General features: G+C 51.8%; 1 protein-coding gene across 2 annotated transcripts in view; it reads left to right on the top strand.

Moving 5' to 3' along the window:
• Positions 1–1,753: 1,753 nt before the first annotated feature.
• LOC139050120 (uncharacterized) overlaps positions 1,754–13,712 on the top strand; it is a 53,360-nt gene continuing 41,401 nt past the window's right edge. For both annotated transcript variants that reach the window (XM_070526334.1, XM_070526335.1), the window contains exons 1-2: positions 1,754–2,114; positions 2,216–2,274. The gene's annotated coding sequence lies outside the window, so the exon portion shown is untranslated. The remainder of the gene's footprint in view (positions 2,115–2,215; positions 2,275–13,712) is intronic.

Raw genomic sequence — 13,712 nt, 5'->3', positions numbered from 1 at the left:
AGACGCCCCTGCGGGGATATCCTGAGTTACGTTGGGGCATATGGAGTCTTCCGTGAGGTCTTGAGGAACCAGGGCTGCCGCCATTGCCAGGGCTTGCTCAACCTGCACTGGTGTGGATTTGGCCACGTCGAGACCGTCTCGGGGTCTCGCGATGATACGGAACGTGTCCCTCGGTAGCTGAGGGAGTCTCGAGGTGACGACGAGGCACTGGTATGCGCTGTTCGATCCGGTGGTGCGATCGCCGTCCCTTCGTCTGCCACGTGTACATGACGAACTTGCTCCTTGGGGTTGACTGGCCTTGGCCTTGCGTGGTTTGCGGTGATATGCCGCAATCCAGCCCGGGTCATTCGCGTCTTCCGGCGATATCGCCTCACCGGTGACGATTTCCATGGCGGTAGTGAGTGACTTGCGTTGGTCGCCCTAGGCCTACCTGCCTTTGCACGCCGGGCTTCAATATTTGAACGCAGAAAATGTTGAGAAAGGGTCTACCCACCGAAATAAATCCGGTATCCACGGAATCTGTGTAACATGATGCTTTCGTTCGTGCGTGATTCACTTCAATTTGGAGTGAATAACCTCGTGAAATCATTCATTAAATCGGGAGCCGATGTTTGCTTGTCCGCACTAGTCGGCGCCCCACGGCTCATCCCAACAACAGATAAGGAAATATTTTTCTTTGGGGCGCAAGGGCGGTTATTAACTGCACGAATTTCGTGCAATGATTGATACTGAGCATTTTTAACCAATTTCGTCAAATCGTCATATTCATAGCGCTGGGAACCCATAACGAGCGTTTTCAAACGCATGGAAAGAGGCATCGATTGAGTTTTAGCGTAGGCGATAAGATGTTTGTGGGCGTTCCGAACTGCGGGTGAAAAATGTTAGCTCACGCTATAATTTGTGCCTCTCAGTTGTCGGCCGTTAGACAGGACTGATTCTTTCGTTTTATATGGCGTGAATTTGATAATGATGGGACGCTGCCGGTTAGGTGAATAGCGCCCAAGGTGATGAGCACATTCGATATCTTTGGACTCAAGGTTTACCTTCATGATATCCGCGATTTCATCAATGATCAGCTTTTGTGATTGTGCAAAGGTTTCTTTTGGGGTAGTATCAAGAAGGCCATAGAAAATTAGATTATTCCTTCGGGGCCGGTTGTCTGCATCGTCTAGGTGATTTTCGAGGCCGGATACCACGCTGGCAGTTTGAGCAGCGGCATACTTGACAGCTTCTAATTCGTTTTGAAGTGGTATCATGGCCTGGTAATGATGTTTCTGTTCGGTCATTCGTTTGTTCAAGTCCATTAGAATCTTATCAGTGTTTAAAATCTGACTTTTTAAGCCTTGAACTTAATTAGTGTATTCTGACTGGCTGAAATCTTTTGCAATTCTTTTAACACAACGTTGGTCCCGGGTTAGTTTCAACGTTGCCAGAGAGTATTAGTAAGCGGCGAATCCCTTCCACACATTAACCCATAAGAGCAAGGCAGCAATGGGAGCTCGGAAGCTGCACCAGACAATAGTCGCTACACCTCTTAGCAAAAAGGCTGTGCCTTGTACCAACCTGCATGTCGAAAACCAGTGAGTTAGACGACAGTGTCGTGGTGCAGCCACCGAGCCCACAGAGTGGCCGGAGTGGTAGGCTGTCTTTATAGTCGATGAGCTGGAGAGCGTCTATGTCGATGCAGGAGCCCACGATGAATCGAGCATCCATTGCTGTGCTGGCAGTACATCGGTAACCGGAAAGGCGCAGTCCTGTGCGACGCCCCGCTGATCCGGAAACCGGTGGCAAAAGGGCGCATGCTCCGAGGGAGTCCTAGAACAAGCAGCCGCCAGTGCGGGCAGCAGCACGTGCGAAAGGGCAGCGGCGATCATCTGCATGGCGAAAACCAGTGTGTTAGACGACAGTGTCGTGGCGCAGCCACTGAGCCCACACTGTACACTTCTAAAATTATCGCTATGCCATTGCGCGAATGCCCGAAAAAAAATATTACGCCGAAAGACTTGTTGTGAACCGCAACGCGTGTCATCGCGCTAGAAATACAGCAACGAATCATTTCATCGTTTCGCGAAATAAGCAAACGCCGCGCTTCGGAGAGGGACATGGCGAAAAAAGTGAGTGACATAAGCGCGGTTTGTGCGAAGCACTTCACTCGCGACGAATTCTTTGTCCCCGGTGAGCTGACTACCATTTTTTATTGTGTATGTGTGTTTAGTACACGCAGGCTTCAAGCAGCGGATTTTACTCGATCTCGTTTGGGCAGGCATCCTAAAAGTGAGTGATGTACGCGAAATTTGGTTTCTTTGTTTACGCACGACCCTTAGTGTAGCTGATGCTCAACTTAAGCTGCTGAAAGATTCTCTCTGCCGTACTTTTGCCTGCTAGCACGGTAGCAGTGAAGCTGAAGTAGAATATACAGGATACCCATTAATACGTTATGGCTCGATCCGACATATCGTTTTCATAACCTGCTTTAGTTCTGAAGTGTAATGCAGGTGATGCTGTTTTCTCGTGAAACGCGGTGCGTTGTCAATTTATCTGCTGCCAAGAAAAGCAGCAGCAGCAGGAGCAGCAAACAGCGCTTGTTCCACCTTTTGAATTTGAGACCCATGTACAGCCGGGTCATGCGTCGCTATGGTCCCAAGCATTGGCCCTGCTGCAAACACTACGAACACCAACAAGTGGTAGGTCATCAGACGCACACGATCTTATTAAAAAAAATAATGGGGTTTTACGTGCCAAAAGCGCGATTTGATTATGAGGCATGCCATAGTGGAATAAATTGATCCACCTGGAATTCTTTAACGTGCATCTAAGTGCACTGTTGTTTTCGCATATCGCCCCCGTCGAAATGCGGCCGCCGTGGTCGGGATTCGATCTCGCGATGTCGTGCTTAGCAGTCCAAGACCATAGCCATTCAGCAACCGCGGCGGGTAAAACATAACGAGTATCGGCGAACGAAAGAGAAAAGTGCACTCCAACTCGTAAACTGAACTTTGCTTTATTCCTCACACCAAAACTTATCAGTTTACAAAGCAATGTCTAGCCTCCCTTTAAAAGTAAGGGATATGAGTGCTTCGACAGACATTACTATGCAATTTACCGCAACACGAACCGCAGCGCACACTTACCGCAAAAGCAGTGAGCAGTACGGCAATGCGGCGCGCATTTCGGAGATGCCTGCTGCATTTGCTTTCTTCAACTTCCGACACGCTTGAGAGGCATTCTTTCTGATGCGGCTCGCCGCAAGGACGCGCATAGCGCAACACTGCGATTCGACACCACAATCCAGAAACTTGAGAGCGGCATAAAGCAAGACTGCCGCGGTGGTAGCCATGTTTTTGTTAATATGAAGACTTCCAAATATGTATACATATAAAGAAACCAACCGGGAGTACTAAAACATACGGCGCGCTCTGACGTTTCCGTCAGGTGTTGGGCTGCCACAACGGATTCAATGGCGTTGCGCCATGGGCTCTCCTATTAAATCCTTCCTCCATGGCGCGCGGCGACGCGCGTGACCCTTCCAAAACGTTTCGCGACTAATCTGCTAGTGCAGGGCGCGTGCGCCGCCGCGCCATCAAAAAGGCGGATTACTAGAGGGAACTCTGGCACTTCCATACAACTATGGGCAACAACGCAGAAATTCTAAGATAAAAATAGTTAAGCGTCCTTCATATTCTTTAAACAAACACTTCGAACGCGAAGTCTGACATGCATATGCCTGAAATTGCGTTGCTGAAATGTTTGCCAGTAATGGAAAATGATAAAAAAATTGGGTGTGGTTTAGCTCTGGTTAAACCTAGTAGAGTAGCGATAACTACAGACGCTCGGCTGCGCTTAGGCTTCGCTTGTAGTTAAACATGTTGTTATTAAACTAAGTGGTTTCCCAGTAAACTAGCAAAGGCAGGAAGGAGCTTGGCTGCAACGCTGGGAACGGCGGCCGCGCGGCGACCGCGACAAGGCGATTTGCCGGAGGATCGAGACCCGTGGTCTGACGTCACACAGAGGGGGCGGCGAGCGCGCCAGCTGTGGCGGTTACCAGGCAACGGTGGACGCGCGCCTGCAGGAGCGGTGGCCGCGTCGCGACCAGCCGACTCGCCGGAGAACCGAGCCCCGTAGTGTGACGTCACACAGAAGGCGCGGCGACCGCGACGAGCCGAGTTGCTGAAGAATCGAGGGCCATGGTGGGACGTCACAGTGTGGCCATGGCTCAAATTGCGGCAATGGCGAAGAGGCGAAAACCTGGCGTAATGCAGCTATCACTACAAATATGTGACGAACCAACTGCGCCTTTTATTCAAGAATACGTTGAGCATGCATCGGGAGGTCGTTATCAATAGCGTCTGTTGGCGCTAGCTATCACGAGTTAACAATGCAAGAACGCTCCCCTTACCTCCGTGCTACGACGCGGTACTGAACGGTACTACCCTGCCATCAGTACCAGCATACTGTGACTGCTGCGTGGTTGCGCGCGGTCACGCTGGCTTTACCTTCAAACTACGTGGGCCGACGTCTCGTAGCTTTGCGCGCGCTGTGTTCTCACCGCAAAGTTTGCGTTAAAGCGATAGAAAGCACGAAAGTCACTTCGGTCGCTGTTACTGCCGCGGTTCCTAACGCCAGCGTTCTGACAGCGAGTGTCCGCGGCCATCGAGACTTGTGTCGCCAGCGTGTACGTGCAACCCGTACGACGGTGGGATACGACCTTCATCGAGAGCCTCATCGCGCGCATCGGTGGTGACTGTGTCGTGTGCGGTGATTTCAACTCCCACCACACAACGTGGGGCAGCGCCCACAGTGAGCCGAACGGCAGGGACCTGCTGAGTTCCAGCCATGCTTCGGGCCTGCTAATCATCAACACCGGAAGTCCCACTTTTGTGCGTCGGAGGGTACACGGGAGTGCGAGAGACTTGTCGCTCGCGAGTGAGCGATGCCACTACGAGTGGGTTCGCAGCCCTGACACGCAGGGGTCGGATCACTATCCGATCTCTCTCGACCTGCTCGGCCTGAACCGCACGCGGACATGTACGTACCGCGTCACGGACTGGTCCCATTTTCGGTCCCTCTGTGCAATACCCCCTCCGGCAAATACACATTTTCTTACGCATCTTACGAGGTGTTTGGATGCCGCTACAAAATCGTACGCGGTGCCTGCTGGAACGCCGGTCCCCGATATCAAGCTTCTCAATCTGCGCACTGTCCGTCGTCGCGCCGAACGCCGTGCCATCAAGAGCGACAAGGTGGAGCACTGGACTTTATACAACCGCTTGGACGCTGCGTGCCACCGTCACGCCAGGCAGCGCCGCAATCAGAGCTGGCAAAGTCACTGCGTGTCATTGGAAGACACTCGCGACAAGTCGCGCCCTTGGCGCATTCTCGCTTCCCTCCTCCGTCCCAAGACCCCTCGCCATACTGCACTCTCCATCGCGGTGGCTACGGGCTTGAGCACAGAGCAACTGGCCGAACTCTTCGCCCATGCCTTCTCTCCACCGCCACCGCCTGTGCGCCCCGTCAGTGCACCCTGCGAACTACCGCCGCACAACAAGGCTCAACTCCTCGCTCCCTTGCGCTACTTTCCTACGAGGGCAATCTTGGAGCACGTAGAGGTGCTTTGCGCGGCCGAGTTTACCCTCAGTGAGTTGCGCATTGTTTTGAACACGCGTAAACGACGCTCAGCGCCTGGTGCCGACGGACTAACTCATCAGGTCCTCAGGAACGTCGATGCAGCGCAGCTCCCATCCCTGCTCGAGGCCTTCAATGGCGTCCGGCGCAAAGTTGGCGCCGGACGTCAGCTCCACCGCCCAGTGTCGCGGTGGAGCTGACACTGGGCGTTAGGAGCTGCCACGAGCGTCAGCTCCTAATGCCCAGTGTCGCTTACTTCGGTAGCCGGCAAAACTCTGGAGGCCATGGCTTTGCGCCGCCTTGAGTGGATTTCCTCCGCCCTCGACGCTTTCGCCCCTGAACAGAGTGGTCTCCGGCGACTGCGCTCAGCAGCTGACTCGCTCGCGGACGTAGTGGCTACGCTCGCGCACGCAGCAAGACGCCAAGAAGCCGGATATCTCGTGCTGCTCGATGTGCAACGCGCATTTGATGGTCTCCCTCACACCACCATCATTCAAGCCCTCCGTGAGCTACGTGTCACCGGCCGCCTCTTTGACTACATCGCGGCCTTTTTAAGTGACCGCACGCTCAGAGGGCGAGTTGGCGACACGCTCAGTGCCCCTCGCAGCGTGACCTCCGGGGTTCCCCAGGGCAGCGTGATCAGCCCATTTCTTTTTAACTTGGCTCTGGCAAGACTACCTGACTACGTCCCCAAGATGACAGCCCACGAAGTCCGCGTGGCGATCTACGCCGATGACATTGCACTGTTCGCGTGGGGGCCATGGCCCTCGGCTTCCAAGTGCGAGAATCCCTGCAGTCAGCGATCAACGCCGTCGATGAATATCTCACCAGCATAGGGCTCCAGCTCTCGGCGTCAAAAACTGAGGCGTTGTTAGTACACCCCCGTGCTCGTGCGCGCTTCGAAATGCCTTGTCTCACGCTGCGCGGAAGCCCCCTCCCGTGGCAGAGAAAAGTGCGCTATCTCGGACTTGACATCGACTGCCGGGTCAACTTTAACGCCGCCGTCTCCCAGCTCTGCAAGAATTCTAAGAAGGTGGCTGGCGCCGCACGCTCCCTGCTCGCCCGTGGTCGTGGTTGAAGACCGCAACTTGCGCTTGGAGTTTACAACTCTGTCGCAACAACGCGAGCGCTCCATGCGCTTCCCCTCACGAACGCCAGAGCCACCAACTGGAACGGCATCGACATGGAGCACCGCACCGTAATTCGCCAACTTTACGGGCTTCCTCGCAACTAGCAAGTAGGAGCAACTCTCGCCGAAGCGGGAGACTGGCCGCCCTCACTTCGCGCACGGAAGCAAGCGATGAACCACATCGAGCGCCTTCAACGTTCGCCACAGTGACAGCGCCTCGTTTGTCGCCTCCACACCCTCGAGGGCTCGGGCATGGGCCAGCGTGCCACCGAGTTGAGCGCACTTGTCGCGTCGACGCCGCAACTCCTACCTCTGCCGGTATCGCCGCACGCCTCCGCGCTACTCGATCTAAACACCACGGTGCCAGGCGTCAAGTCCAAGCGTCGAACAGCTGTTTGTGCTATGCAGCAGGAAATGGCCGCACTGCTACACGAGCGCCTAGGGGCCGGCTGCTCGTTTACACCGACGGCTCCGTGGCGAGTGATGGTTCTGGTGCTGCAGCGTGCACAGCGCCGGATATTTGCGCTACACGGCAGTGCCGCCTTCGTGTTGTGTGGTCGTCGACGGTGGCAGAGCTTGCTGCGATCGACCTAGCAGCTGATCTCCTGCTTCAACAGCGCAGTGTTGTTTCTGCCGCGATCCTTTCGGACTCGCGCGCGGCAATGTGTATGCTGCACTGTAAACGAAAATAAACCCACCTGGGAGTTTTTAACAGGTGATGTACCCTAATACCTCCCCTCCTCAAGTATTTACTCCGATGTATGGGAGCAAAACAGCGCCATTCCCTCGTTTCACTCCGCTGGCTGGCTACGGGAGTATTAGGGCGACATGACGCGATTTTACTCCGCTTAAAAATCTTGTTCTCCCGTGAAACTCCGACAGGGAGTTTTAAAAACTCCCCTCCGCCGAAAGAGCTTGGTCACGTGGCGCTTCCCATGAGGCTGTGCGCCTCGCCAGCGACCGGGCGCATTCGGCGGAGTCGGCAGTGCTCATGGCTGACGGTTTGTTTACATTTGTGAAGTGTCGTTCCGTGACAGCGTTTTGTCAATTTGTTTCCCGTATTTCCTTCCAGAAAGTGTTATAGGCATACCTGAAGCTCGCTGTTTCTCAGCTTCATGTACGTTTGCTCTGATCACTTTGCTGACAACGATGAATGCAAGAGCAACGTTTTCAAGTGCGGAAAAAGGCTTAGGTATACCTCGAAGCTGCTCACTGGCTCGTGATATCGGCTCAGGTTCTGACTGTGTTTTCGTGCTGCGTGACACTTGCTTGTGTTCTTCAGTACGTGAAATGCGACTTCTATGTCCTTTTGGGTGCATGCTGACAACGTCCAGTGTAGTGTTTGAAAGGACCGCGTATCAATGGCAACAGCAGCCACTGTTCGAGCGACGACATCCGTGCTAGTCGCGTATGAATGGCGTACCCCAAATTCGTTGCGGTACTGTGTTGCCAGTGAGAAAGACCGGAGTGCAAGCAACTGTTTTTATGTATCTGTGAACGGATATCCTCGTCCGAAGAAAAACGGTAGGACATAAGTATGCGTACTGAAAATAAAGCTTCTTATTGAGCGATGTGAATCGAATTGTTATCGCGCATATAGGTTTTGGTCCCGTCGTTGCTTCCGATATTGCATTAACATTACGCTCTATCCGAGACACTGATTCAGACGCATGCCTGGTGGCTCCGAGTTTAAGGATTCACTCGACAGATCAGCGATGTAGCTCCTTTTCACAACCGAGAGAGATTGCTTGGACACAGAGCAAGTAGTGCGGTGTATAAAATGTATGACTGCGCATTTTTCGGTGTTGCGTCGGCTGCTGCGGGTCATGCTCACAAGTAATCATTTCTTGCGATGCTACCACTATATCGCAAAAATTCAATTTTACTATGTAGCACATGCACTTACATTTTTCTTGCTTTCTGTAACTAACGCACTACTTTTTGGCCGCGAACGCCGGCAGTGTGCGAAGTCGCTTCAGCACTCACAGAATGGCATGATAATTTTGAAACATTACGTCATTAACTTTTTTTATCACTATTCTGAATTAACAGTCTTGTGTTGATTAAGGTGTTCTGTTAATTTCGGAGAGGTAGATCTTGTATGAACGAGCATGTGAGTCGTAATTCTGAAAACAGCACAGCTGCTCCCTAGGCGGTTTCGAGGCACACAGTATCGTGGCTATATATACTGGCACCGTTGCTGATAAAGTATCGCGTGTACGTGGGATGTCTTCCAAATGTCTGCATTGGGTGTTTCTGAAATGTTTATGTATGTCATGATATATGTGCTTTCATTGACTTGTTTCGTCGAATTTGACGCGGTCTCGTGTGAATATCTCGAAATTTGACCAGCAGCCTCTGCATGTAAACATGTGCGCGCATACTCACGCGATGCCTCTTTTTATACTCCCGTTGCACCCCGAAAAAACTCCGTCAATTGCAAAGCAAAAAATAAAGAAAAGACAGAAAAAAATCTCCCATAATTCCAGGCAAAAAATTCCGCTCGCACGGAGTAAAAATTCTACTCCGATCATACGGAGCATAATAAACTCCGAACCGGGGGGTCGCTAGAGGACAAGCAGTATACTCCCACCTCGGAGTTATTTCCGTTTACAGTGTGGCGAAGGATTACCTTGGACCTCCGTTGGTGCAGCGCGTCGGCTCAAAGCTCCACCATCTCGTCAGCCAGGGCTGCGATTTGGCGTTGCAATGGGTTCGCTGCTAGGGAACGAAGCCGCGGACGCTCTCGCAAAGCAGGCTCACTCCCTGAGCTTCCCCCTCGCTACCTCGGTCAGCGGCTTCGACGTGGCCACAGCAACCATTCTGCGAACGCTCCGTGCACAGCACCCGGACCAGCGCGTCGCCGCGTGTGCGTCACTTCGACTCCTCCCCCGCGTGGGCTTCTCCCGGGCGGACCGCTCTTTCCTGCTTCGCCTGCGCGTCGGCTGCTACAGGACGGCTGCTGGAACACACAGGCTGCAGAGAATTGGCGACCCCGCGTGCAGCAACTGCGCTGATTTGGAGACGCTCGACCACTTGCTACTTCGCTGCCCTGCCTTCGAAGTGGAGCGCACGGACTTGTGTACAGTCTATCGGCGACTGGGACTGACTTACGATACGGCGACCGCGCTGCCATTCCCTGCAGCCCACTCGTCCATCGTGAAGCACGCTCTTTCGGCACTGCTAGACTACTGCAGTGCGACGCACTTGAGAGCGCGGCTCTGAGACCCGCACTTTTTTTCCCCTTGCCACGTTCGTCCTGTCTTTCTCTCCTTCATCTTTTTCTTCCCATTCCCCCTTCCCCGTGCAGTGCTGTTGAGGTGTCCTCCTGCGAGAGACAGTTACGGCGCTGCACTCATCTCTTCCGTTTCCTTTCCTAAAATCACTTCACCCACACACACACACCATTGAGTCTGAAGTGATCATGTATGCTTGCCCGCGCTGACACTTTGCTACGTAAATTTGCCAGTAAGCGAATGTTGACAAGGGGGCGTTCTACTCCAGCGGTCACTGCATATAGCACCGCCGGGCGAGCACTGCCTCGAATACGACCTGCGAAGCGCACAGTGCAGGCGTTTAGGCGAACCGATGGCGTCGTGTGCGCTATAGCACCCACACGCTTGTGCGTCATCTGCACTCGCGAAGTGAAGCATCACTGTATCTTTCTTTTTTCTATCTATAATAGCTTAGAAAACATTATACACTACAATACAGCCATACAACATGCAATGTATTATAGGCGCTGAAAAATATGTAGAACGACAGACCAGCACCTGTACCATACTATCATAATATTGGCAGGCTATGCATGCACGCTTTTTTTTTTACGCATAGACGCAAAATGTTATAGCAAAAAAAAAACACGCAGTTACACGCCTGCATCAGAGTAATAAATTCAAAAGACAAGGCTTGGCCCAGTACCGCCAAAAAAAAATTTGACTCTTCGTTTTCACATACCAAAACCACAATTTGGTTACCAGGAACGTCGTAGTGAGGGACTCCACATCAATTTTGACCGCCTGGGGTTCTTTAACATGTACCAATTCCTGGTATATGGTCGATCTTGCAGTAAACCACCCATCTAAATGCGGCTGCCACGATCGGGGTTCGGTCCTGCGCCATCAGGCTTAGTAGCGCGACGTTATAGTCGCTAGGCAACACGGCGGGTGGCAACGCCAAACAGAGGCCTCCATTCTGTGTGATCTTCTTTCACCACGAATGTTGAGATTCCGTTAATACGGCTAATAAGAATATTCCTGCCCAAGAAGCATATTTCGCAACCACCAAGGTGGCCGGCGAAATTTGCATCTTTTATCTTCCTTTATTTTTATTGAGCATGGCGCCGTATTCTGTGGCGAACCTTACCGGAGAACATGAGTTCCAGAACTATTGATACATTGCCCTGGAGCAACCTAGCATAGGCAGCGAAGCAAAAAGAAAGTGTAGAAAACTAACAAGGAATAAAGGACGGGCACTAAGAAGTGCGAATAGAAATGAGGGGCACTTGAAACAATGGCCACTAAATGGCGGGCGCCATTTGCTTGCTCCGGGAGAGCTGTATGGGCGCCCGCCATCCGTCGCAGCCAGCAGCTGGGCTGCCCATTTCGGGGACCCTCCTTTTCTCCCAAAGCCTTTGCCCTACTTTCTGGTCTGCAGTGTCCCACCTACGCAGCTCCTCATTCTTTCCGAAACAATGGCTGCGTACTTGGCTGCTCTCATAAATATTGGGAGTGGCATTTCTCTTGCGTTTCTTTCTTATTTTCTCCTTTTTTAGGTGTTCGCATCTTTACTGCAGCAATTTACTGGAAACTTTATTTCTTCGTCCCTATATTTATTTGTTTATTTCATAACTGCCCTACAGGCCCTCGAAATTTCACTACACAAGGAAATCAGGGGCGAGACGACCGATATGATGTGAGCTTTATAAGGTCACCCACTAACGAGAGTGCGCACCCAAAACGCACTGACAAGTGATGATAGGTGACGAAAAGTACATGGTAAATTGCAAATGGGCCAAAAGTACATTAGCAATACAAAAGCAAACTGAACAGAAAATGAATCACGAAAATACCCATTCGTGGGTATGAGACTTAAGCGTAGTTAGATATCAATTCGAAAAGTTTCTCATTCGGTCACATTCTAGAAATCATTTCTGTTTTATTTTATCTAGCACATTTCTTATGTTGTTTCACCACTAACGACTCCAATAGCAGTTTTACAGCTATCGCCACTAAAGCTACAAATTTTGCCTCAAGCAATACTGAAGAAAAAATTCTGGTCATGTAATTTTTCACAGTACTAGGCATCAGAAAGAACCTTTTACGAACATGTGTATTGTTTCATCTCAAAAGTAATGGATTAGAGGATTACGAATATCAGCTTTCTGAAAGTGTGCAATTCCTCGTGTACCCTGAGTGACGACCGCACGCGCAGCAAGCATGGCGTCAGGCGCAAGCGACAGCAGCTTTGGTGAGAAGGGCAATCCTTTCTTTCGCGGGCGGTGCACGGGTTTCGCAAAGGCAAACGCTGTCAGTGCGACCGATCGTGTCTCGAGAAATCCATTCGACATAACTTGAGTGTTTTTGAAAACTATATACCGAAGTGCGGAAGGCTTGCCTCCGCGGCCGTTTTCTCACACTTGGTTAGCCAACCACGTTTCTTCCGTGGTAGTCGCCGCGGCAAGCGGTAGCCCAGCTGTTAAGTTTGAAGCCTCTTTTTACCTAGCGTCTTCGGAGGAGCCCTCAGTGATGTAAACCACTGCTAGCTGGCCTGCTCGCAGTGTTGCTCGAAATCCCAATAAACGGCTTCCGAGTGTACACATGATTGTCTGCCGTTGTTTCCTCGAACGGAATGGAACCATCTTCCCACGGCCATCGCTGCCATCACGGACGCTGCTAACTTCAAGAACGCCATTCAACATGCCTTTGCTTAAATCCACTCTTATTTGCAGAAATTGTTTGTTATGTTCCCCCATTCCTTCCTCTGCTACCTCCGGGCCCTGAAAGTAGAAGGCATGGGAAAGGGGAGAGAGTAGAGAGAAGGAGAAAGTCATAATACACCGTGCCAAATAGGCATCCCTACGCCCCGCACGTGCAAGAACCCACTCCACACCTGGAAGGCACCACCACACCGCCGGTCACTGTTCGTAGATTGCGCCCGCTAGTGATGCACGCAGTTTCAGGGGTGTCAAGTGTCCGGCGCCTCTCGGAGTACTCCTTGCCACATCGACGGCGGCCCCCTGCGCGGGGCGGGGTGAACGATATACAACAACCTCCCCCGGATGAGCGAACTATTATTGAGCTCATTGCTCCACAATCTCCAAGGGATATAGCAGCTGTATCCCTTTTACAGAACGTCGAGTCCATTTCTCTTGGCTGCAACGTTGCAACATCATCTTGAAGGCCTACCGGAACGGTATGCTGAAACTGCGAGTATTCTGCGCAAGCATCTTTACGTGGACGACCTTGTAACTGGGGTTGACAGCCTTGACAAGGGTAAAGTCTTGTGCCAGGAATCAAAATATATATTGTCTCAAGCAGAGATACGGCTAGACAAGTAGATGTCGAACGACCGCGATCTCGTCGACTTCTTAGAGAATGGCAATGTGGCAAGAATGAACGCTGATGCTGGACATGCTGCAGCCACAAATGTATTGGGAGTAGGTTGGAATGATCGGACTGACCACTTTGAATACAACCTGACTTCACTCATCGACTTCCCCTCCGCAAGAACCGACAACAAGAGATTTGTGCTGCAGGTCTCGGCAAGAATTTTTGACCCTTTTGTATTTATTGCTCCCACAACAATAAGCGTAAAGGTAATGCTCCAGAAGTTGTGGGAGTTAGGAATTGGTTGGGACGATCCCTTGCCTGAAACATTGCAGCCTCAGTGGGACTGCTGGTGTAAGGAGCTTCCATGCGTTGAAGGAGTGTCTATTCCAAGACTGATAGCGGCGGACTTT

The sequence above is a fragment of the Dermacentor albipictus genome, chromosome 9 (assembly GCF_038994185.2).
Source record: "Dermacentor albipictus isolate Rhodes 1998 colony chromosome 9, USDA_Dalb.pri_finalv2, whole genome shotgun sequence".
In the NCBI taxonomy this organism is placed as follows: domain Eukaryota; kingdom Metazoa; phylum Arthropoda; class Arachnida; order Ixodida; family Ixodidae; genus Dermacentor; species Dermacentor albipictus.
This window is presented reverse-complemented; position numbering and strand designations above follow the sequence as displayed.